Genomic DNA, 26,413 nt, shown 5'->3' with positions numbered 1-26,413 from the left:
TGGGAGGGAGGCAGCTCTTTTCAAATGTTGGAAGGATATTGAATGTCGTTATGGCACTGGCAGAGGGGAAGGAACAGAGGTGGTTGTGGCATTGGAAGTTGAGAAGGCATTTGACCGGGTAGAATGGGGGTACTTGATGGCAGTTCTGGAGCGGTTTGGGATTGGACCAAGATTTGTGAACTGGGTAAAGCTACTATATAAGGAGCCGAGGGCGAGTGTCCGCACAAACAACATCAGCTCGAGATAATTTTCTCTCCACCGTGGGACTAGGCAGAGATGTCCTGTGTTCCCCCTGCTGTTTGCACTCGCGATTGAGCCATTGTCCATCGCATTGAGAAGTTTGGGTGTATGGAAAGGAATAGTGCAAGGGGGGATAGAGCATAGGGTGTCCTTATATGCCGATGACATGCAGTTATACGTGTCGGAACGGAGTGTGTCGATAGGGGGAATATTGGAGCTGCTTCGAGTGTTTGGGTCTTTCTCGGGGTACAAACTAAATCTAGACAAGAGTGAGTATTTTGTGGTGTCTCGGCCAGGGGTGGGGGCAGGCATTCCATAGGGCAGCGACTCACTTTAGGTACCTGGGGGTGCAGGTTGCCCAGGAGTGGGGGGGGGGCGCTCCGCAGGTACAACATTTCTAGTTTGGTAGGGAGAGTGAAAGCTGATCTAGCAAGGTGGGATGGTCTCCCTCGGTCACTGGCGTGTCGGGTACAGGCGGTTAAAATGAACATGTTGCCGCGATTTCTGTTTATTTTTCAATGCCAGACGATTTTCCTGCCATAGGCTTTTTTCAGAGAGATTGAGGGAAGGATTATTTTGTTCATATGGGGAGGGAAGGTGGCCAGAGTTAGAAAGGTCCGCTACAGAGAGGAAGGCGGGTCTTCCGAACCTAATGTATTACTACTGGGCGGTGAATGTGGAGAAGGTGCGGAGTTGGGTCAGAGGGGTTCCCAGTGGGTCAAAATGGAGGAGAGTTTGTGCGGGGGGTCGGGATTGAAAGCACCAGCAACAGTGCTGCTCCCTATAGCCCCGGGGAAATACTCAGAGTGTCCGGTAATAATAGCTTCATTGAGAATTTGGAGGCAGTTCCGCCAACACTTTGGGTTGGGGGCAGGGTCAAGAGAAGTGCCAATTCGGGGGAACCACAAATTTGAGCCATGGAGGTGGGATGGAAATTTTCGGAAATGGGAGGAGAAGGGGATTAAGACGCTAAAAGATTTGTTTCTCAGGGGTCGGTTTGCAGGATTGAAGGAGCTGGAAGCGAAGTATGGGCTGGAGCAGTGGGAAATATTTAGATACATGCAGGTTCGAGATTTTGCCAGAAAGGAGATACAGAGCTTCCCAGTGGAACCGGCCTCCACATTGCTGGAGGAGGTGCTGACGACAGGGGGGCTGGAGGAGGGGGTAGTGTCAGTGGTTTACGGAGCTATTTTGGAAGAGGAGAAGGCACCACTGGAAGGGATCAAAGTAAAGTGGGAGGAAGAGTTGGGAGAGGATATGGAGGAGGGGTTCTGGTGTGAAGTGCTCCGGAGAGTGAATGCCTCCACCTCGTGCGCGAGGTTGGGGCTGATACAGCTGAAGGTGGTATACAGAGCACACCTCACGAGGGCGAGGATGAGCCGATTCTTTGAAGGAATAGAAGATGTGTGTGAGCGTTGCAGGGTGGGGGGGGGGGGGGGGGACGGGACGGGGGGGGGGGGGGACGACCCGCTAATCATGTTCATATGTTTTGGTCCTGTCCAAAGCTAGAGGATTACTGGAAGGAGGGTTTTAGGGTAATTTCTAAAGTGGTGCATGTGAAACTGGACCCAGGCCCCCGGGAGGCCATATTCAGGGTGTTGGACCAGATAGGGTTGGAAGCGAGTGCGGAGGCAGATGTTGTAGCCTTCGCCTCGTTGATCGCCCGAAGGCAGATCCTGATAGGTTGGAGAGCAACCTCTCCACCCTGTGCCCTGGCATGGCGGGGGGGGACCTGTTGGAATTCTAGACTCTTGAGAAGGTTAAGTTTGAACTGAGGGGAAAGACGGAGGGGTTCTGCAATTCATGGGCATTATTCATTGTGTACTTTCAAGAATGGATAACATCGAACATTAGTTGGGGTGTGTGGGTGGGAGGGTTGGGGGGAGGGGGGCTGTGTGTGTTAATGGCGACTATGGGTGATCCCGAATTCCTTTTTGTCATTTGTTTGTGTGAACATGCGGGCTAATGTTTGGGGTTTGGTGGGAGGATGGGATCATTGTTATTGATATGGGGATTGACATATTTGTTACTGATTATTGTTGGTGGGTGTAAATTTGGGAGAAAATGTGAAAAAGGAGAATAAAAAATATTTTAAAAACAAAACTCTTGGAACCGAGCAGGTCTCTCCTCATCAACGACCCCATCCCCCCCACCCCAAAATCTGTCTCTGCTAAAACTGGAATCAAAATTGAACACAAGTTTGATCAATTTTCAAAATTTTGTCTTCACACCTAGCCTCATTTGAGGGTTAAAATGCTCCTATTGTTTAAAATTTGTCTTAAAGTATCTGTAAGAATTTTAAAATAATTTTGTAACTTTCTTTAAGGTTCAATGTGTCAGACTGGCTTTGGGACTGATGGGGACTCTCTTAATCCTTTCCAATTCATCAGAGGATTTCAATTGAACAGGTACTAGATAGGAGCGGCAAACCCTCTGCCCATCTACAGGTACAACCTTCCCTGAATTCCCCCCTGTCAACTTCCTGGAGTTACCGTTGACCATAAACTGAACCGGGTCAGCCAGATAAATACTGTGACCAGAAGAGCAGGTCAGAAGATGGCAATTCTGTAGCGAATAACTCATCTCTTAACTCCCCAAAGCATGTCCATCATCGACAAGGCTCAAGTCAGGAGTTTGATGGAATACTCTCCACCTGCCAGGATAAATGCAGCACCATCAACACTCAAGAAGCTTAACACCTTCCAGGGCAAAGCAGCAGGGTCATTGTCACCCCATCCACCACCCTAAGCATTCACTCACTTTATAGAATTTATAGCATTCATAGAATTTACAGTGCAAAGGAGGCCATTTGGCCCATCAAGTCTGCAACGGCCCTCAGAAAGAGGACCCTACTCAAGCCCACACCTCCACCCTATCCAAGTAACTCCACCCAACTCAATCCTTTTGGACACTAAAGGCTATTTAGCATGGGCAATATACCTAACCTGCACATCTTTGGACTGTGGGAGGAAATCGACACACCCGGAGGAAACCCACAGAGACACGAGGAGAATGTTCAGACGCACAGACAGTATTCATCAGCAATGCACAGCAGCCATGTGTACCATGTGCAAGATGTACTGTAGCAGCTCGCCATAGATACTTCAATAGCACCTTCCAAAACCGCAAACTCTGCCATCTTGAAGTACAACAGGAGCAGATACATAGGAACACCACCACTTGCAATTTTCCCTTCAAACAACACAACATCCCGATTTGGCATCATTTTTGTCATTCCTTCACTGTTGCTGGGTCAAATTCTGGAACTCCCTTTTTAGCAAAATTGTGGTTGTTCCTACAACATATGGACGGCAGTGATTCAAGAAAGTAGCTCACAACCACCTTCTCAAGGGACATTAGGGATGGCAATAATTACTGCCCTAGCCAGTGCGAATAAATCTCAAGAGATCAGCTACTGCCAAATGGGTTCTACCATCACAGGCCCCGACTGACAGCATACTCAAGTGCTGACATTTATCTTCGTTTAATTTCCAATGTTACAGGTCTTAATGACCCACTGGCAACCACTTATCGAGCCAGGCACCATGTTCTTTGGGCCCGCGTGATTCTCCGGTCCTCTGGGCCAGGAATCACGTGGACGAGAATCACTCCAGTACTGCTCAGTGTGACTCTGACGAGGTGGCCCAGGCCATCGGCCAAGGGGGTAACACCTTAAGGGAGTTGCCCCAAAGTCCACCTGAGGGCCACCTCCCCGCCAGCTGCCCACCCCCACGAGACCCCCCCCCACAGAGATGCCCCCTAAATAGAAGGACCCCCCACAAAGACGCCCCCTAAATAGGAGGACCCCCCACAGAGATGCCCCCTAAATAGGAGGACCATCCCCACAGAGACACCCCCTAAATAGGAGGCCCCACCCCACAGAGACACCTCCTAAATAGAAGGACCCCCCCACAGAGTTGCCCCCTAAATAGGAGGACTCCCCCCACACAGATGCCCCCTAAATAGGGGGATTCCCGCCACCCCAGAGAATGGGGTGTCTGATAGCAGGATCTCCTCAGGAATTCCTCGTAACCCTCATTAAGCATACATTTGCAAAGTGAAGAATTGAGAACTGCTTTCGTTTGCGCACAGATAAAGAGGAAATTCAGCTCTGGCAGGAGAACATAGTAGTTTCCCAAATGGAGAATTTCTCCCAGAACCTCTAACAGTGTAGCACTGCATGTCAGTCTTAATTTTTAGCTCAAGTCCCAGAGCGTGACTTCACCTCAAAATCCTCTGACTCAGAGGCGCAAGTGTAGAAGGAAAAAGAAAATCGCTTATTGTCACAAGTAGGCTTCAATGAAGTTACTGTGAAATGCCCCTAGGCGCCACATTCCGGCGGCTGTTCGGCGAGGCTGGTACGGGAATTGAACCGTGCTGCTGGCCTGCTTTGGTCTGCTTTAAAAGCCAGCTATTTAGCCCAATGTGCTAAACCAGCCCCGAGGAGACTTTTGTCCTATTGACTTGTACAGGACATGAACCCAATCCCAGAGTTGAAAGTCTATGCCATGCAGATCTCCCCAGTATCTTTTATCCATCCTTCAAATCTGCATCTAAGTCACGGGTCCACAGTTGAAGGGAGGAAGCTGATAAACTGCAACATCCAGTCTTCCTGGAATGTCTAGAAAAGTAAAAGTTCAACAAGTTATTTTTACTGCATCATGAAGGAATTGATGTAGACTCGGTGCCACTCTGCTAAACTCCTGTTTTCACTGAAAGAGAAAGTCAGCCCTGTAATTCTGTGGGATTCATTTTCCACAAAAATGAATGAGTCCACGCCATAATAAGCTGCAACTCATTATGTGGTAATGAAGCTCATCCTTCTTGTCTGCTGTGTCTTCTTCCAATTTTAACAAATAGAATTCTCAAAAATAAAAGTTTGTTTCCACTTATTACCAAGAATAGATTAGTTATTTTAATTGGAGGCAGATAGAAGCTGCACTTATTAAATACCCTATGTAGCTAAATGCGCCTTGTAGTCAACTAGGAAGGGGAATGGATTGCCACTTCACTTTTAAGATTCTGAAATCTCACTGCTAACTACCCAATTTCCTTTTTAGGCGCCATGCTAAGTGACTTTGTAAAAGGCTCCCTCCCCTCAGTTATTGTCTAATTCCCCTTCAAATTGGTCATCACCACCCCTCCTCCTTAACATCCTACCCTTGACCCTATGTCCATGTAAACCGCTGTCTGACTCTAAACGCCCTTTTCTGCCATTGAAGGAGTTGTCATCTATCTGCGTCAATCATTCCCACTGCTTCATGTTTGAATTTCTTCAATCAGGTTTCATTTCTTGTTGTCGCAGTGAAACAGCTCGAAACGAAGTCAGAAATGACATCCTCTGTAAATAAGGTGCACTATTCTTTCTCATCCTTTTTGAATCATCTGCAACTTTTGACTAAGTCAACCACACTCTTATCCTCCAAAGCCCCTTCTCTGAGTTTAAGCGAGTGGTACTGCCTTCACTGCTTCTATAATGACCCATCTAGCTGAATCCAATCATTTATGTCTCCACCCTCCTCTGTTACCTCTGGCACGCAGAAGGATCAGTCCTTGGTCTCCTCCTGTTTCTTATCAATTTATCTGAAAACAATGTCCGGTTTCACCTGCACACTGACAATGCTCAGCTATACCTCACCACCTCTTCTCAACATTCTTTTATTGCAAGACTTCTTGTCTGACATCCCGTCCTCGATATGTCGCAATTTGCTTAATTTACACATTTTTGAGATCCACCCCAAACTTACAACCCCTCCCAGGTCACTGTCTCAGGTTAGACCAGACTGTTTATAAACCCGGGGGTCTATTTGATCCATAGGTCAGCTTCCTACCTTATATGCTTCCCATCACCATGACCACCCGCATAACAACATCAGCACTATATGTGCTTCAACTAATCTGCTGCCTAAAGCCTCCTCCATGCCTTTGATACTTGCAGATTTTGCTATTTCCATGCTTCTCTGGAGTGTTTCTGGTCTTCCACCCACCTGAATGCATCCAAAACTATGATGCTTACATTCCAACTCATACCAGTTTCTGTTGATCTCACTGACCTACATCCAGCAATGCCTTGAGGTTAGAATTTTATTCTTCCATGACAATCCCTCCATGGTCTCGCACGCTACCGTTGTAAATTATGACCCTGCAACCCTTCAAGAACTCTGTATTCCTCCAGCTCTAGCCTCTCATTGGCTCGGTTGGCAGCACTCTTACCTCACTCAAAGTTATGAGTTTGAGACAGAAGGTTGCGGGTTCAAGTTGCACTCCAGAATTTCACCATACAAATCTAGGCTGACAATCCAATCCATTTAGGTTTAGGCTGACAATTCAATGCAATACCAAAGGAATACTGCACTGTTAAAGATACTGGGTGGAGCGCAAATCAGGAAGCAATTCTCTATCCCGCGTCATGCAAATTAATGCACGGCGAGGAATATGAGTGATTCCCCATCATCAGGCCTCCATGCTGAGCAGGTGGCCCGATAGCAAGGTCCTGCGGCTGGCCACCGCCCCCTGGCATCGCAAAGCAGCCACCCACCCCGCATCGTGGATCAGCCCCCCACCCCCGGATTTTCTGGGTTCCCCCCTCCCCAGTTGACTCGACCCGCCTGCCCCCAAAACCCCCTGAATAGGGGGACCCCACTCAGAGACTCCTGTGATCCAGTCGCCTGATTGCGATCTGCGTCGCTGGCAGTGAATCCAGCCTGCTATCTTCTGAATAAGACTTAAAAACAATGCCCTATCTCAGGTGGATAGAAAGATCCTATTGCATCATTTCAAAGAAGGGGAGGGAGTGAAATTCTGGCCAACATTTATTCTTCAGTCACTATCACGAAAAAATGATTGCCATGTTGCAGTTCCTGGAAGCTTGTGTGCAAATTACCCATCGCCTTTCCTACATTATAAGAGTCAGTATACTTCAAAAATACTTCTGTAAACTTGAGCTGTCCTGTGCTCAGGGAAGGCATTATAGAAATGCAAGTCTTCGTTTTTATCATCTATGATTTGCCTCATCTCTTTCTCCAACGATTGGTAGGCTTCGGACATATAGATCCAAAGAACTGCAATTCCCTCTCTGAACCACTCCACTTCTCTTTCTTCAGCTAAGGCCCTTCTTCAAACTGATCTCTTTGGCGGAACCTTTAGTACCATATATTACTGCAGTGACTACACTAAAGGTATTGGCTGTCAACACATTGGGTTCTCCTGAGTTCGCAAAAGACACAATATAGATACAAGTTCTTTCTTTAGTCACCCTTTCTAATATCTCTTGATTTGAATGTGTTTGCATACGCTCCTCCGAAGCACCTGGAAATGTTAAAGAAGCTGTTTAATTGTAAGTTGTTATTTGGAAAATTCCTTTGACTCCGTCTAGTCACGGAACAGTTCAGTTGGCAAAATTTCTTCCATTGTTTCCATATTTAAGTCACTGCAAATAACTAGAAAATTGCCACTGTTTAAGAGTCGAACAATTAACCAATTTTGGGCTGCTCATTCCATAAATAAGAAACACAAAATAAGCAACAATCCTGGGAAGAGCTGTCAAAGGAGACAGACAAATAACATGTTATCATGTCTAAATGCCCGACTGATTTTCCAAGTATAACTGTTGGGCCCAGAAAGAATAACTAGTTGAGTACTAGGGTGGAATTTTTGGTTAACCACTTCTCTTCACTTATCTTTGCTGCAGCCCCACTCAGCCTCCACAACTGCAATCCTTTCACATTAAGCACAGCACACCGGGCCATTTCCGAGTACCAGGATAGGATGTATTGTGATGCTGGCTGCAGGTACGCACGGGTTCATAGAATTTGTCACACACTCCTTCATGAAATCATTTGGTGTGGAGATAAACTGCAATTAACGAAGTGTATCCCTAATCATGGGTGCAGTCTCCTGTTCCTCCCCGACTCCAGGCATAATGATGCACAACCAAGTAGAATCACACAATGACAGTTTGCATATTACTAAGAAAACCAACATTTTTAAGCTGCAAAAAAAAAAATCAGGCTTAGGTCATAAATATCAATTTCACATTTGCAGGCTAAGGGCACATTGTATTGTCAGGTGTATTAGTGCGTTGTTGTGCGTTTGTTTTTCACACTTTCTAGATCATAGCTGTATTTGTTGTGCAGGTACACCAATAGTTTATGGAGTGCTGGTGGAAGCTATTGTGGCGCCTTTGGCCTTTGAAGTGGGCCCTTCATGGAACCCATTCCTTTCTGTTGCAATTATTTGTATACTTAAATGTTCATCATATGCAATTATTTTATACTTTATCTTTATTTTAATGACTATGTTATGAATTATGATTACTTGTTTTATTTGTCATCACAATTTGACACTGGCTGTCGTGATGCTTTTTAAAAACGCCCATAAGTTCCTGTCTTCCCAGCGTCATATTTGGGGGATGCTGGGAATCCCTCTTGGAAGTTCCCACGTAAGGGTTTACCTGGCATTTGTTCAAAAGGGGCAACTTTCTCTGAACAATTGTTCTGGGCTGGGAATCAACCAACAAATTGATTTAAATGGCTAACTTCAGATGATTCTGCCAGTTTTACACTCTGAAAGAAAAACAAGGAAGAAAAGCACTTTAAAAAAAATAAATTTAGAGTACCCAATTCATTTTTCCAATTAAGAGACAATTTAGCGTGGCCAATTCACCTATCCTGCACATCTTTGGGTTGTGGGGATGAGACCCACGCAAACAAAGGGAGAATGTGCAGACTCCACATGGACAGTGATCCAGGGCTGGGATCGAACCTGGGACCTTGGTGCCATGAGGCAGCAGTGCTAACCACTGTGCCGCGAAGAAAAGCACTTTCCGCTTCAGCAAACTATTTTGTATGGGACATCCTCACATTTCTGACATTTCCCCCCCCCGCCGCCATAGTATTCCGCACATCCACCCACCCCCCCCACTCGCAGAGAATTCTGCTCCTGACCCGACCTGAAACCCCACCTGACCCAATCCCCCGCCCCGCACCCTGATCCGACCCCTCATGGCCCGACCACCCCTTGACCCAAACTAAATGGCGCCTGTGACCAAACATTACTCCCTGAACCAAACAACTCCCCACCACCCCTCGTGTCGACCCCTATCCCATGTCCGATGCTCCCTGCATGTCTGACCAGATAGTGCCATAAAAAGGGGCAAGTGTCCTCCTTCGCTCCACTTCGCTGTTGGAGCCACTGAGCTGCTTCGCTTTTTCAATCTCACCCAGCCTAAATCAGGAAGGTTGAGTAAAAATGGTGCTTTGGAATTCAAGGGTGGCGAAGTCGCTATGGAATGGCAATCCACAGCTGATTGCCACTCTAAGGAAGTCACGGGCCATTATTTTTCATGAGATGTGGGCGCCACCGATTACGTCAGCATTTATTGCTTATCCATAATTAACCTCGAGAAGGTGGTGGTGAGCTACCTTATTGAACTGCTGCAGTCCAGGTGATGTAGGTACATCCACAGTGCTGTTAAGGAGGGAGTTCCAGGATCTTGACCCAGTGACAGTGAATGAACCAATTACCGGTTTATCTGAATCTGTGATCCACCATCATTGGATACCTCATGCTACCTGTTCCAGTCGTGTTTCTCCTTTTGGCCTTACGACAAGGCACCTGCTATTCATCTTCTTGGCAGGGTAGGAGCATTTACTGCTGGCCGATTTCTACAGGTGAAATGTTTTAGTTCCGCATCCCTAACAAAGAGGTTGCATCTTGTTCTGCCTCTTACCAACTGATGAAGCTCCCTTTGTCATTTTCATTGTTTTCTTAGTTTGCAACACCACTCTTTGCAGAGTGATTTGATTTTTCCTTATATTGTGAAACACGACCATGGTGCTGGGAAAGTATAAGAAGTTACTCTTTTCAAGGATCCAGCACTCAGATAGTTCCAGGCTTTTTGTCTTTCTGCTGTACAGATTGTGATTTTGGCAAACATAAACCGGACCACAGCACAACAGCAATACAATCAACAATCAATGAAACTAGCCTGCTGGCATATTCTCTGACTGAAAGTGTAACTTGTGTCCAAGCAACTCGAGTCAATCCTGGCCATACATACTTTTTGGTGCATGCTGCATGCTTTTGATCACAGTGCTTCCACATACATTCAAAAACAGTTTTTAACTACCTTCTTGGTGTCAGCTACCTGTCAATTTCATGAATAAAGTTCACAAATGTAAACCTGGTCACTCCAAAGACACACGGAGGGTGAAACTCCCAGTATTCAAGACAGTAAATCCAATAAGACCTGGGTCTTTCTTGCAACCAATTGGCCACTGTGGCCATCAACTGGAAATCACATGTCCATAGGAGCAGCCAAAGAGCAATATAAAAAGCAGCTTAAAATGAACAACAGGATGCTACTCAAAATTTCCTTATCTATCCAAGTGACTGCAAAGGTATGTCCATCCTTGTATCAACCTGTACTAGATGACAGGAATCCTATGTGACATGCAGTAAATTAGTTTACTGGTATTGCGATCCCAGTTTTTTAAAAAATTCATTATTTCCAATTATGAGGCAATGTAGCATGCCCAATCCACCTACCCTGCACATCTTTGGGTTGTGAGGGTGAGACCCACACAGCCATGGGGAGAATGTGCAAACTCCACACGGACAGTGACCCAGGGCCGGGATCGAACGCGTGTCCTCAGCGCTATGAGGCAGCAGTGCTAGCCCCTGCCCCAGCATGATGCTCCTGAGATACCAGTTGATATTATAACTGGACGGGAAGATCCCAGAATGGAACCCTGGCTCAAAAGACCGTAACTTGTATTTGTTTTAGAAAATGTGGAGGAAGAGAGCCACGGGACCTCTAATTAGTTTTAACACCAAGAAAAACATTTATTAAACATGAAATATTGGATTATGATACAATGTGCCTTTAGACCCCCTTAGCTTAACAATTACACACAGGTTTTAGGAATAACATGGATTACAAAATGCATCTTAATCTATAATAGTCTCATTTTAATCAAAGTCCATTTCATGCACACAATATTTAAGAACTCAGCGACCAACTTAAATGAGTATGCCATCACCGTCACAGACTTCAGCACCATGGTTGTGTTTCACAATATAAGGAAAAATCTAATCACTCTGCAAAGAGTGGTGTTGCAAACTAAGAAAACAATGAAAATGACAAAGGGAGCTTCATCAGTTGGTAAGAGGTAGAACAAGATGCAACCTCTTTTGTTAGGCAGTGGACGACTGCGTGTCAAAAAAAGCAGTACATACATTCCCCAACCGGAAACTATGGCTCAACCCGCGAGATTGACTCCTTACTGAAGGACAGGTCTCTGGCGTTCAAGTCAGGTGACCCTGACCTATACAAGAAATCCAAGTACGACCTCCGCAAAGCCATCCAAGATGCTAAGAGAGAATATCAGACCCCCGATGAACTCAATGCATTCTATGCTCGGTTCGAGCAGGAAACCAACGATCTGCTGTCGACTGCCCCAGCAACCCATAACACACCCATACCCACCATCACAGCTTCCGAAGTCAGATCGGCTTTCCTGAAAGTGAACCCTCAGAAGGCGACGGGCCCGGACAGGATCCCTGGTCGTGCACTTAGAGCCTGCACGGACCAGCTGGCAGATGTGTTCGCGACATCTTTAACCTGTCCCTACTCCGCTCCGAGGTCCCCACCTGCTTCAAGGAGACCACCATCACACCGGTGCCAAAGAAGAATCAGGCAACGTGCCTCAACGACTACCATCCGGTGGCCCTGACTTCAGTCACAATGAAGTACTTAGAGAGGTTGGTCATGAAGCGCATCAACTCCATACTCCCAGAACGCTTTGATCCACTGCAATTTGCATACTGCCACAACCGGTCCACAGCAAGCGCCATCTCCCTGGCCCTACACTCATAGAACATAGAACATAGTACATAGAAAATACAGCACAGAACAGGCCCTTCGGCCCACGATGTTGTGCCGAACCTTTGTCCTAGATTAATCATAGATTATCATTGAATTTACAGTGCAGAAGGAGGCCATTCGGCCCTTTGAGTCTGCACCGGCTCTTGGAAAGAGCACCCTACCCAAACTCAACACCTCCACCCAACACCAAGGGCAATTTGGACATTAAGGGCAATTTATCATTGGCCAATTCACCTAACCCGCACATCTTTGGACTGTGGGAGGAAACCGGAGCACCCGGAGGAAACCCACGCAGACACGGGAGGACGTGCAGACTCCGCACAGACAATGACCCAATCCGGAATCGAACCTGGGACCATGGAGCTGTGAAGCAATTGTGCTATGCACAATGCTACCGTGCTGCCCTGAAGAACAAATAAATCTACACTATATCATTTTACCGTAATCCATGTACCTATCCAATAGCTGCTTGAAGGTCCCTAATGTTTCCGACTCAACTACTTCCACAGGCAGTGCATTCCATGCCCCCACTACTCTCTGGGTAAATAACCTACCTCTGATATCCCTCCTATATCTTCCACCTTTCACCTTAAATTTATGTCCCCTTGTAATGGTGTGTTCCACCCGGGGAAAAAGTCTCTGACTGTCTACTCTATCTATTCCCCTGATCATCTTATAAACCTCTATCAAGTCGCCCCTCATCCTTCTCCGCTCTAATGAGAAAAGGCCTAGCACCCTCAACCTTTCCTCGTAAGACCTACTCTCCATTCCAGGCAACATCCTGGTAAATCTTCTTTGCACCTTTTCCAGAGCTTCCACATCCTTCCTAAAATGAGGCGACCAGAACTGTACACAGTACTCCAAATGTGGCCTTACCAAAGTTTTGTACAGCTGCATCATCACCTCACGGCTCTTAAATTCAATCCCTCTGTTAATGAACGCGAGCACACCATAGGCCTTCTTCACAGCTCTATCCACTTGAGTGGTAACTTTCAAAGATGTATGAACATAGACCCCAAGATCTCTCTGCTCCTCCACATTGCCAAGAACTCTACCGTTAACCCTGTATTCCGCATTCATATTTGTCCTTCCAAAATGGACAACCTCACACTTTTCAGGGTTAAACTCCATCTGCCACTTCTCAGCCCAGCTCTGCATCCTATCTATGTCTCTTTGCAGCCGACAACAGCCCTCCTTACTATCCACAACTCCACCAATCTTTGTATCGTCTGCAAATTTACTGACCCACCCTTCAACTCCCTCATCCAAGTCATTAATGAAAATCACAAACAGCAGAGGACCCAGAACTGATCCCTGCGGTACGCCACTGGTAACTGGGGTCCAGGCTGAATATTTGCCATCCACCACCACTCTCTGACTTCTATCGGTTAGCCAGTTTGTTATCCAACTGGCCAAATTTCCCACAATCCCATGCCTCCTTACTTTCTGCACAAGCCTACCATGGGGAATTTTATCAAATGCCTTACTAAAATCCATGTACACTACATCCACTGCTTTACCTTCATCCACATGCTTGGTCACCTCCTCAAAGAATTCAATAAGATTTGTTAGGCAAGACCTACCCCTCATAAATCCGTGCTGACTATCCCTAATCAAGCAGTGTCTTTCCAGATGCTCAGAAATCCTATCCTTCAGTACCCTTTCCATTACTTTGCCTACCACCGAAGTAAGACTAACTGGCCTGTAATTCCCAGGGTTATCCCTAGTTCCTTTTTTGAACAGGGGCACGACATTCGCCACTCTCCAATCCCCTGGTACCACCCCTGTTGACAGTGAGGATGAAAAGATAATTGCCAACGGCTCTGCAATTTCATCTCTTGCTTCCCATAGAATCCTTGGATATATCCCGTCAGGCCCGGGGGACTTGTCTATCCTCAAGTTTTTCAAAATGCCCAACACATCTTCCTTCCTAACAAGTATTTCCTCGAACTTACCAATCTGTTTCACACTGTCCTCTCCAACAATATCGCCCCTCTCATTTGTAAATACAGAAGAAAAGTACTCATTCAAGACCTCTCCTATCTCTTCAGACTCAATACACAATCTCCCGCTACTGTCCTTGATTGGACCTACCCTCACTCTAGTCATTCTCATATTTCTCACATATGTGTAAAAGGCCTTGGGGTTTTCCTTGATCCTACCCGCCAAAGATTGTTCATGCCCTCTCTTAGCTCTCCTAATCCCTTTCTTCAGTTCCCTCCTGGCTATCTTGTATCCCTCCAATGCCCTGTCTGAACCTTGTTTCCTCAGCCTTACATAAGTCACCTTTTTCCTCTTAACAAGACATTCAACCTCTCTTGTCAACCATGGTTCCCTCACTCGACCATCTCTTCCCTGCCTGACAGGGACATACATATCAAGGACACGTAGCACCTGTTCCTTGAACAAGTTCCACATTTCACTTGTGTCCTTCCCTGCCAGCCTATGTTCCCAACTTATGCACTTCAATTCTTGTCTGACAACATCGTATTTACCCTTCCCCCAATTGTAAACCTCGCCCTGTTGCACGTACCTATCCCTCTCCATTACTAAAGTGAAAGTCACAGAATTGTGGTCACTATCTCCAAAATGCTCCCCCACTAACAAATCTATCACTTGCCCTGGTTCATTACCAAGTACTAAATCCAATATTGCCCCTCCTCTGGTCGGACAATCTACATACTGTGTTAGAAAAGCTTCCTGGACACACTGCACAAACACCACCCCATCCAAACTATTTGATCTAAAGAGTTTCCACTCAATATTTGGGAAGTTAAAGTCACCCATGACTACTACCCTGTGACTTCTGCACCTTTCCAAAATCTGTTTCCCAATCTGTTCCTCCACATCTCTGCTACTATTGGGGGGCCTATAGAAAACTCCTAACAAGGTGACTGCGCCTTTCCTATTTCTGACTTCAACCCATACTACCTCAATAGGGTGATACTCCTCGAACTTCCTTTCTGCAGCTGTTATACTATCTCTAATTAATAATGCCACCCCCCCACCTCTTTTACCACCCTCCCTAATCTTATTGAAACATCTGTAACCAGGGACCTCCAACAACCATTTCTGCCCCTCTTCTATCCAAGTTTCCGTGATGGCCACCACATCGTAGTCCCAAGTACCGATCCATGCCTTAAGTTCACCCACCTTATTCCTGATGCTTCTTGCGTTGAAGTATACACACTTCAACCCATCTCCGTGCCTGCAAATACTCTCCTTTGTCAGTGTTCCCTTCCCCACTGCCTCATTACACGCTTTGGCGTCCTGAATATCGGCTACCTTAGTTGCTGGACTACAAATCCGGTTCCCATTCCCCTGCCAAATTAGTTTAAACCCTCCCGAAGAGTACTAGCAAACCTCCCTCCCAGGATATTGGTGTCCCTCTGGTTCAGATGCAACCCGTCCTGCTTGTACAGGTCCCACCTTCCCCAGAATGCGCTCCAATTATCCAAATACCTGAAGCCCTCCCTCCTACACCATTCCTGCAGCCACGTGTTCAACTGCACTCTCTCCCTATTCCTAGCCTCGCTATCACGTGGCACCGGCAACAAACCAGAGATGACAACTCTGTCTGTCCTGGCTTTCAACTTCCAGCCTAACTCCCTAAACTTGTTTATTACCTCCACACCACTTTTCCTACCTATGTCGTTGGTACCAATGTGCACCACGACTTCTGGCTGCTCACCCTCCCCCTTAAGGATCCTGAAGACACGATCCGAGACATCCCTGGCCCTGGCACCCGGGAGGCAACATACCTTCCGGGAGTCTCGCTCGCGACCACAGAATCTCCAATCTATTCCCCTAACCATTGAATCTCCTACAACTATTGCTTTTCTATTCTCCCCCCTTCCCTTCTGAGCCCCAGAGCCAGACTCCGTGCCAGAGACCTGACCGCTAGGGCCTTCCCCCGGTAGGTCATCCCCCCCAACAGCATCCAAAACGGTATACTTGTTTTGAAGGGGAACGGCCACGAGGGATCCCTGCACTGTCTGCCTGTTTGTTTTTTTCCCCCTGACTGTAACCCAGCTATTCTTGTCCAGTACCTTGGGTGTGGTTACCTCCCTGTAACTCTTCTCAATCACCCCCTCTGCCTCCCGGATGATCCGAAGTTCATCCAGCTTCAGCTCCAGTTCCCTAACACGGTCTTTGAGGAGCTGAAGTTGGGTGCACTTCCCGCAGGTATAGTCAGTGGGGACACCGGTGGTATCCCTCACCACCCACATCCTACAGGAGGAGCATGTAACTGGCCTAGCCTCCATCCCCTCTTACCTTACAGAATATAGCTGCTGTGTGGACTAACTAGATCTCCGCCCTCCGACTCTGCTCCCAGTCAGCTACACTTCCTGTAAACTCCTGGCTCTCTTCGCACTCTTTGCGGAAATGTCGGAAACAAAATGAAAGGAGCACCTTACTCCCTCCTCACCTAACTCCCTCGGTCACCAAACTCTCACTATCGCACTCAAATGCACCAAATTCAGCACTCCCTCGGTCACCAAACTCTCACTATCGCACTCAAATGCACCAAATTCAGCACTCCCTCGGTCACCAAACTCTCACTATCGCACTCAAAAAGCACCAAATTCAGCACTCAGTGCATCTCGACAACAAGGACTCCTACATCAGATTCCTATTTATGGACTACAGCTCCGTCTTCAACAGCCTAATCCCAGCCAAGTTCATATCAAAGATTCAATCCCTAGGACTTGGCTCCTCATTCTGCAACTGGATTCTCGACTTTCTGACCCACAGACCACAGTCAGTAAGAATAAACAACAACACCTCCTCCACAATAGTCCTCAATTATGGGGCCCCGCAAGGCTACATACTTAGCCCCATACTATACTCCCTGTACACTCGACTGCGTGGCAAAATTTGGTTACAACTCCATCTACAGGTTTGCCGACGATATGACCAAAGTTGACCGGACCTCGAATAACGACGAGCCAGAATACAGGAGGGAGAGAGAACCTAGTGGAGTGGTGCAGTGACAACAATCTATCACTCAATGCCAGCAAAACTAAAGAGCTGGTTATGGGGCCGAGGTGGGGACGGTTAGCAGCTTCAAATTTCTAGGGGTACACATCACCAAAAATCTGTCCTGGTCCACCCACGTCGATGCTACCACCAAGAAAGCACAACAGCACCTATACTTCCTCAGGAAACTAGAAATTCGGCATGTCCACGTCAAAGATGCACCATAAAAAGCATCCTATCTGGCTGCACCACAGCCTGGTATGGCAACTGCTCAGCCCAAGACCGCAAGAAACTTCAGAGAGTTGTGAACACAGCCCTGCCTCACACAAACCTGCCTCCCATCCATTGACTCCATCTACACCTCCCGCTGCCTGGGGAACGCGGGCAGCATAATCATAGGCCCCTCCCACCCGGCTTATTCTCTCTTCCAACTTCTTTCATCGGGCAGGAGATACAAAAGTCTGAGAACACGCACGAACAGACTCAAAAACAGCTTCTTCCCTGCTGTTACCAGACTCCTAAATGACCCTCTTATGGACTGACCTCATTAACACTACACCCTTGCATGCTTCACCCGATGCCGGTGTTTATGCAGTTACATTGTGTACCTTGTGTTGCCCTATTATGTATTTTCTTTTCTTTTCATGTACTTAATGACCTATTGAGCTGCTCGCAGAAAAATTCTTTTCACTGTACCTCAAGTGAATGTTTTCTCAGAATCCCTCCAGATGATTATTACATGTGGGCTTCCAAACTCCACTCCCAAAAACAGGCTTTAAGATTTCTCTCATAATTATGCTTTCCCTTAGCAATTTGCTTCCTGAAATCCAGACCAGGATTTTCAAATGACACTTAAACGAAGCTTCCACTCCACTTGTAACAGCGACTCCTGTGCATATTGCACACCGACTCCTTTAGGAGTCCTTTAATGCTGTGCAAAATTGCTTTAATTCCTGATTCCTATATTGTATTAAAATTATATCATATGTTTCACCTACTTCTGAAGTCCACTGTCCCACTTTAAATATAGTTACTGCAATTGACTCTTTAACTCAGAACACTTTATCCGCTCTTCTTTATATTCTTCTGAGCCATACCTTGGTCTCTGTTCACGTAACTCCAGACTTCTTAGAAACTTCTCTTCATTTTCCTAGTTTACATAACTGCTCTTCAGATCTCTGTACTTGTTTTCTTGACCATTATTCCATGGCATGGTTTGTCTTCTCGCAAAGGAGAGAGATATTCCCTCACTAGCCTTCCAACCAATTGCTTCGAGCAGAGCTGTAAGAGCTGCCTTCTCTCCCACTACCCATCTTCAACTGCAATCAAATTAACTGAACTAAAACTTAAAGCTTCTCTACCTTACAAGGCTCTAGTTGCTAAGCAACACCCACATGTTTATGCCTTTTATTTATTCATCCAGGACAAAACAGTCAGCTTGATTGGCACCCCTTCCACAAACATTCACGCCCTCCACTACCAACGCACAGTAACAGCAGCAGTGTGTGCCACCTACAAGTTGCACTGCAGGAACTCACAAAGGCTCCTTAGGAGGTACTTTCCAAACCCACTACCATCTATAAGATACATGGGAACACCACCATTTGTAAGTTCCTCTCCAAATCACTTATCATCCTGACTTGGAAATATATCGCCGTCCATTCACTGCCGCTGGGTCAAAATCCTGGAACTCCTTCCCTAATAGCCAAAGTGCACAGCCCATAAAATGAACTTTTAAAAATGCTGTAGCCCTCTCGAAATAGAACAGAAACACAGTTGGAACTTAACCAACCCCCACATACACAAACACCGTTGCCCAGCAGGAATCTAACTATAGGTTTTACCCTTCCAGGCACAGATCATTAAATTAAACCCAATTGAAACTATACCTCATTTCTAATGTTTACCAATGCAAGTATAAATCCCTTAAAACTACCTTTGTTTTCCTAACAACTGGCTTAGTTAAAACTAAACTCTATGCAATTTGTTCAGCAACACAGAGTAAAATGATGCACAAAATATGTGAACAGTTCAATGTTGGTAATGCAGAAATATTGGATGAGTGTGGGGTGTGATTTGAAACTTGTATTTTCAGAAGGTATCGCTCGATCTTGACTCATTTGAATTGTGCTCCAATTTCCAAGGTGAGGGTGGGGAAGAGTCTCAAACAACTCCAATTAACAATACATCCTTCTGCACTGTAAATTCTATGATCTATGATAATTAAACTCCTTGAGAAGCTAAAGGCCAGGGACCGCATGAAGGCAATTTTCAATTCAGAAATTATTGCACCCAAAGAATCCAATGCACGTGAGTGCACAGTTGTTGGGTTCAGTGCAGGCAGAAGTGAAAGGTTTTATTGGATGTGCCACTTTCTTGTGAGGCTGCTGCCTCCTGTCTTCTGCAAGGTGGTGCTGGGCCCCATGATGATTGTTGTTCTGCTTTTTGCCATTCATGCTCAGCACCACTAATTGGAAGCCATGTTTTCATGTGTCCCAATTAGGGCATTTTACATTTCAAGATAGCATTGTGTGAGTGACATAGTTGAGGTGCTGAATCAGGACCAGACCCGGATTTTAAAATCAAGCCCATTGTATCAGAAGGTATGGACCTCTCCCAACTACTGACAAGGGTACGGTGACCAAAAGGAAAGTTGCAAATCATAACATCAGAATAGTTGAACATTCTCTGTTGTCCTTATTTTTATTGAAGCTTCTATAATAATGAGACCACTTTCTGCAGATCTGTAAAACAAAATGCACAATTCCATTTTCTATGCAAATAGTATTCCGATTATTCTCTACATACTACTCTGAGCTGATGGTTTGTCAGTAATGGAATATTCTGAGCATGCGTTTGCATCAATGCTGAGCCATTGATCCCAGATGAGCCTTTATCAGCACAAATGCAAATGTCGTGATAGACAAAAGTATACAAGTAACGTGGCACTTCTCCATTCTTGCACCCTCCATAAACTACAGCTCATCCAGAACTATGCTGCATACCCTTTAACCCATCCTCATTGAACAATTAGGCAGCACAAGTGGGGGCAGCACGGTAGCACAAGTGGGGGCAACACGGTAGCACAAGTGAATAGCACTGTGGCTTCACAGCGCCAGGGTCCCAGGTTCGATTCCCCGCTGGGTCACTGTCTGTGCGGAGTCTGCACGTTCTCTCCGTGTCTACGTGGGTTTCCTCCGGGTGCTCTGGTTTCTTCCCACAGTCCAAAGACGTGCAGGTTAAGTGGATTGGCCATGACAAATTGTCCTTAGTGACCAAAAAGGTTAGGAGCGGCTATTGGGTTACGGGGATAGGGTGGAAGTAAGGGCTTAAGTGGGTCGGTGCAGACTCAATGGGCTGAATGGCCTCCTTCTGCACTGTATGTTCTATGTTCTAATGTTGGCTCCCAGTCCCTATTGTCTCAAATTTAAAATTCACCTCATTTATGTTTTAAATGCCCTCCCCACCCACCCTCAGCTTCACTGCTATTCACCTGGTAACTTCCTCCAGCCCCACAAATCCTAAAACTTTCTGTTTCGCCAATGCCAGACCCTTGTATACCCCTAACTCTTTTGCCCTACATTTGCCTGCGGCCACCAACTGCCCACCCTCATTCCATCCCAACTGAAACCTACTTAGTCTTTGACTTGCCATCTATTCTTCTTTATTCCTCAGTGAAGCAGCTATATAATTGGCTGTAAAGCATTCATTACATCTTGAGGCTGTGAAAGGTTCTATATAAATGCAAATCTTTTTTTCCTCCTTTCCACATCAAAGGTCCTGTGCAAATGCAAGTTATTGCGGAATATGCAGGAAGAATCATAGAATTTAGAGTGCAGAAGGAGGCCATTCGGCCCATCGAGTCTGCACCGGCTCTTGGAAAGAGCACCCCACCCAAGCCCACACCTCCACGCTATCCCTATTACCCAGTAACCCCACCCAGCACTAAGGGCAATTTTGGACACTAAGAACAATTTAGCATGGCCAATCCACCTACCCCGCACATCTTTGGACTGTGGGAGGAAACCGGAGCACCCAGAGGAATCCCACGCACACACAGGGAGAACTTGCAGACTCCGCACAGACAGTGACCCAAGCAGGGAATCGAACCGGAGACCCTGGAGCTTTGAAGCAATTGTGCTAACCACAATGCTACCGTGCTGCATAAGCCTTGTACATAAGCCTTTCTCTCTCAAGTTCAGTTGAATGAACATAACACTACAGCGAGCATCTATCTTACATTTTCAAACATTGTAAATTTGACTTGTGGAAATCTAATATGGCAATACAGAAAAAATGGTTTATCAGGTGACAAACCATGATCTAAAGTGATGCTGATTATAGTAAACTGCACAGGGATTCACATGGCTTTATTTTTGTTCCAGTTTGTTTAAAACAGTGTCCTGTATTGACAGGTAAAGATTTACTGAGGCAATGGGATACAATAGTTGAGAGACCCGGGGGATATAATTGTGCATTAATGTTACAAAATTTCTCTGGGCAATCCAGGATGGCTCTTTGGCGGAGTGTCAGCCTGTTTGAGATCAGGAACTTCAACAGCAGTGTGGAAAACTGTATATCTGTATTTGCCAGCACCACAAAAGTCGATGTCTCAATTGCCTGGGCAACTATGATGTTCCTTGGAAATCTTCTTTCAGTGCACATTGATCTTGGCACATACACTGTACACTGGTAGAACTTACATAAATTGCTTCATTTATTACTTCGCTGTTTCGCCTTTATATAGATTCTAGTAACATTAAGCAAAGTAAAGGAGGGATTTAAATGCATGAATGCATTCGACTAGAAATTACTGTTGTCGATATAAATAGACAAACACGTAATTTGTTTGAACATCATTACTTTATACCCTATTTCACCGGCAGTGCAACTATTTAAAATAAACACCATTATCATATAGGAAATATGTCAAACATTTGACTACCAACCTCATTAGCAAGATTTTTGGGGGGTGATTTGTCACCTGCTCTCAGTTTTACTGCCTTACTGGTAAAGCTGCCCTGATCACTACACTGCAGAATGATTAATGACCATACATCATACAGTAGGAGGATTTATAAAAACTTACAAATAAACTATCAGACTCATTGTTATGCTGTGTGGGTTTTTAAGGCAGTTGTTCATTAAAATTAACAGAGAGGAAGGCACAGCAGGCCTTATTCTTGATTATTATTTTTTTTATTGTTGATTACAATTATTTTCCATTAACATTGGTATAAAGAATGCTTCATCTCATCTTTTTCAGCTAACACAAATCTTTAAAATGGAGGAAAATATGAAGAAAATTAATGCATGAATGCTTGGCAAGGTGATTAGAATTGTGGGATTTATCTACATTTTATTAATATTAGTTTAAGAAGAGTTATACATTTCACAGAAAGAGCCTGCAAGATCTTCTGGACAGTCCGAATAGTAGGGGTGGAAAGGTGATTCCTTTGAATCTTGTAAGCACATACATTGGCAATGACTATACAAACCTGCAATAATCCTGCACCACTCTTCAACAGTGTAAAAACATTTCAGTCCTCCCTGCCTCAGTCACAAGTACAAATACTGACCATTAATTAATCCTTCTTTGATACAATCCAAATAACATGTGCCATGCTTGAATCCATAAAAATATATTGTATCACAACATAATAAGACTTTTCTTGGCAGCTAAGCCAATGCTTTGTTCTCTTTAGTTAAGATCTAACACATGGATCTTCTGGTTAAAATCTGGATAGGGACTACATTTAGTGGTGCCTCAGGTAAACAGTGCAAAACTCCTTGAATGTAGTGAGCAATTAATCACATAGGTGCTTGCAAGAAAATGGAATCACAAGTGCGCAGCACTTTATTGAGACTGGCAATTAAAACAAAGAACTCGTTTAGCTATCCCAGGAGCATTCCTATAATAATCATACGGCTTTCCAATTTGCGAGCCAGACAAGGACCTGAATTTTCACAACACACATTGGGAACGCCTTTTTCCCCAAAATCCCTCCTTTTATACACACCAACAAACATTTAACTAAGTAATGGCTTCACATGATAAAGGGAATTCAAAAAATTCTTTAAATTATTAACAGGACTAATTCAAATAAATAATACAAGGCAAAATTAAGATTATTTCAATATTGCAGCTGGCCCTGTTTAAGTGGAAAGATCAAGCTCCCTACAGCCCATGTTCAGCTGTGTCGGTTTAACATCACTGTATTCCCACAGTGGAGGCTGTATGGCTTTCCTTTGCAGACAGATGAACCACTCACACAAAACCTTCACTCAGACTAGAATCCTAAATAGCACACGTCACCTAAAATAAGACCAGTTAAGAGTATTTCTGATATCAGCATGCCACAAACTAAAATCACTCTGAATATTTTCCTGCACAAAGTATAGCCTGATTTAATTGTATTGAATTGGCATCAATAATACACAAACACAAAAGAAAACAGGCTAGCACAGAACATACCAGGTTTTAATACATGTGGTTCAAAAGGCTGACCCATTGTAGAGAACCCCATTGTTTTCCAGATTCAGACCCATAATCAAGCAGAACTTTAAAGCAGAAGTGTTTCCCATTGTTTCAGTTCTGAGGTTGCTGCTGACTAGACAGTTTAGTGTCTCAGCCGGCTGTAGCTGCAGAACTGTGAGTGGCTAATCGTCCACAGCTTTGCCTGTGGCTATAATTCACATTGCAAACTGTCAATGGACATTGTGCGTACCCATAGTTTCAAAATTTAGTAGAAAAACACCAGTTTAAAATACAGCTCGAGATAAAAGCTTACCTTTCTCTGGGGACGCCTTGTTTACGGTGCAGTCTTTCTTCTTCTTTTGTATCGTCTCTCCAGATAAAACCCAGGACACTGGTTTCCCATGCACAACAAAAACCTTGTGCTGATGTTCACTTTCCCTCGCTCTCCTCAGTCCTCCCCAACATGTGAGGCTCCGGCTTGTTTGTCGGCTCTGCTTTTTAGCCAGGAAGCTCTCTCTGCATATCCAAGCTGTTTACACTCACACACCGACTACCACGCCTCACAGCCTCGGCTTTCCCTTTACAACCACACAACCCCCTGCAGCTGCTCCTGCCAGTGTGACATTACTGCCTTCTCACAAGCTGATGCACAGCTCTCATGGAATACAATGAGGCAAGGGAGGTCCCTAGTGGTAGTAAGAGCTCCCTCAGAACTCCTGCCATATCAGGCAAAAACCTATCGCCAGCCAGGGTGCTTGAACGTGCCAAACTCCAGACACGCGTAACAGGCGTTGAGTAGTTAACTGATAACAGAAATGCCACCTCCCCAACAATAGGTTTTGCCTGCACCAAATGCAAATAGCTGAAATATTAATGCACATTGGGACAGGTTATAGTTGCAAATTTCTGTTACAAAATTCAGCTTTAGTTTGGTTATGGTAGTAATTCTGAGGTGATTAATAGAGGGAGAAGTTAGAAAACAGTTACCATTGAAGATTTCAGATGTGGATGAACCACTGTGATTTATATCTCACTTGTGGACTGACCTGGAAGCATATTGCAGCACACAAATGAGTAATGGATAGCATTCTGACTGGGACATATATCATAACCTGCAGCGTCAATTTTCTATCGTTGATAAAATGAAATATAACTGTAATTTTGGAAACATAATGGTGAAATGATTTCATTCACACCAATTTTTCCTCAGTACTGGCGATTCTCACCTGTGACATCAACTCCATAGATAGAAAACAGAATGGGAGTTAACATTCCACGTGGTACAAGTTGTCTGAAAACTTCTGAGTAAAGTGATTTATATATTTTATCTGAACTGAGGAGTTATGTAACTGCCTTTTAATTTCACTTACATAGCTAGTTGATTTAAGTATGTTTTCACCCAAAACTGTGATACATCTACAAAAGAGTGCATTTTACAGTAGTTAAAAATTATACTGGGGAACACATGCAGACATTCTTGGAGGTCTTTTGAGAAGCTTGAGTTCTACTAATATCTAAACCCCTCAAGCCTGCAGTACAGATGGTGTGCTACACTGTCAGAGATGCTGGGCGGAATTCTCCGTCCTGTCTTTCTGATAAGACATCAAACTGAAGCCTCCTCTGTTAACTCAGAGGGTTGTACAAGATCCCATGTCACTCTTTTGAAGAAGAAGTGGGAATTTCTACTCGAAATTCCAGCCAATATTTATTCCTAAACAAACATAGGACAAAGGACCATAAGAACGTAGGACTTAGGAGTAGGAGCCTGCTCCACATTCAATATGGTCAATAGTTAAACTGGTTGTGGTCTCAGCTCCACCTTCCATCTGACCCCCAAAACCCTTGACTCCCTCGTTTATCAAAAACCTATCTTAACCTAGCCGTGATTAAATTTAAAGACCCAGGGCGCCTGATAGCAGAATCAGGAAACGTGATTGGGCGGAGGATGGGTTTTGATGCCGAAATTGTGGCTGGCGCCAAATCGCGATTCTCCGTCACCTTGATAACGGCGCCAATGCGTTCCAGAACACAAGCACAGTAAATGCCATTGGCATATCATTAGTGGGCCTGACCCAGTATTCTCCGGGGCCTCCCCGATTCTCCACCTCCACGACGGCGAGGTTCACTTGTGCTTTTAAAAATCGTGAAACAGGCATCGTGGCTGCAGAGGGAGAGAGGTGGGGGTGGGGGGTACGGGAAGTGTCCAGCATAGCCATAGTTTGCTGACAACGGTGCCACTGGCTGGGGGCTTCTGCCAGGGCAGGGGGGAGTAGCGAGGGGTGGCCAGAAGGTGGGCTGTGGGGTGGGGGTGGATGGGCATTGAACACCGTTGCCGCAGCCGGAAAGGCAGCATGCAGCAACACACGCCGCTGACTGCCCACTATGAACTTAGGGCCACAGGTTGTATGAGTGTCCCACCCAGGGGAACCCCCCTCCGTGCCCTCTGGCCCCAGCCGATCCATCAGCAAGTTGAGTGCACTCCAGCACAACCAGTGCCATTTTGTTGGCTGGGACGAGTGTTTGTTGGGAGTGTAATGTGTACATGCAGCTGGAGCTTTTAAAAAATAAATTTAGTGTGCCCAATTCTTTTTTTCCCCAATTATGAGGAAGTTTAGCCAATTCACCCAGCCTGCACATCTTTTTGGGTTGTGGGGATGAGACCCACGCAGAGCCAGGGAGAATGTTGAAACTCCACACGGACAGTAACCCGGAGCCAGGATCGAACCCAGGTCCTCCGTGCCACTGTGCTGCCCTTGCAGCTGTAGCTTGTCAGCCTCCCAAGTGACAATCATGGACCCAGCGAATCATTGGAGTTGATTGTGTTCCAT

General features: G+C 45.4%; 1 protein-coding gene and 1 pseudogene across 2 annotated transcripts in view; both read right to left on the bottom strand.

The window, feature by feature from the left end:
- The window catches only part of LOC140388314 (FERM domain-containing protein 4B-like), a 500,956-nt gene extending 476,736 nt beyond the window's left edge, over window positions 1-24,220 (bottom strand). Inside the window, exon 1 of one of the 2 annotated variants that reach the window (XM_072472276.1) lies at window positions 23,899-24,220. The gene's annotated coding sequence lies outside the window, so the exon portion shown is untranslated. Of the gene's footprint in view, window positions 1-23,582; window positions 23,676-23,898 lie in introns of those variants that run through there. The other variant, XM_072472277.1, reaches the window with a different exon arrangement.
- LOC140387631 (large ribosomal subunit protein eL37 pseudogene) lies at window positions 8,389-9,995 on the bottom strand (annotated as a pseudogene).
- Window positions 24,221-26,413: the final 2,193 nt, after the last annotated feature.

Source organism: Scyliorhinus torazame, chromosome 13 (genome assembly GCF_047496885.1).
Source record: "Scyliorhinus torazame isolate Kashiwa2021f chromosome 13, sScyTor2.1, whole genome shotgun sequence".
NCBI classification, from domain to species: Eukaryota; Metazoa; Chordata; class Chondrichthyes; order Carcharhiniformes; family Scyliorhinidae; genus Scyliorhinus; species Scyliorhinus torazame.
The sequence above is the reverse complement of the archived record's forward strand: the minus strand, read 5'-3'. Positions and strand labels throughout refer to the sequence as shown.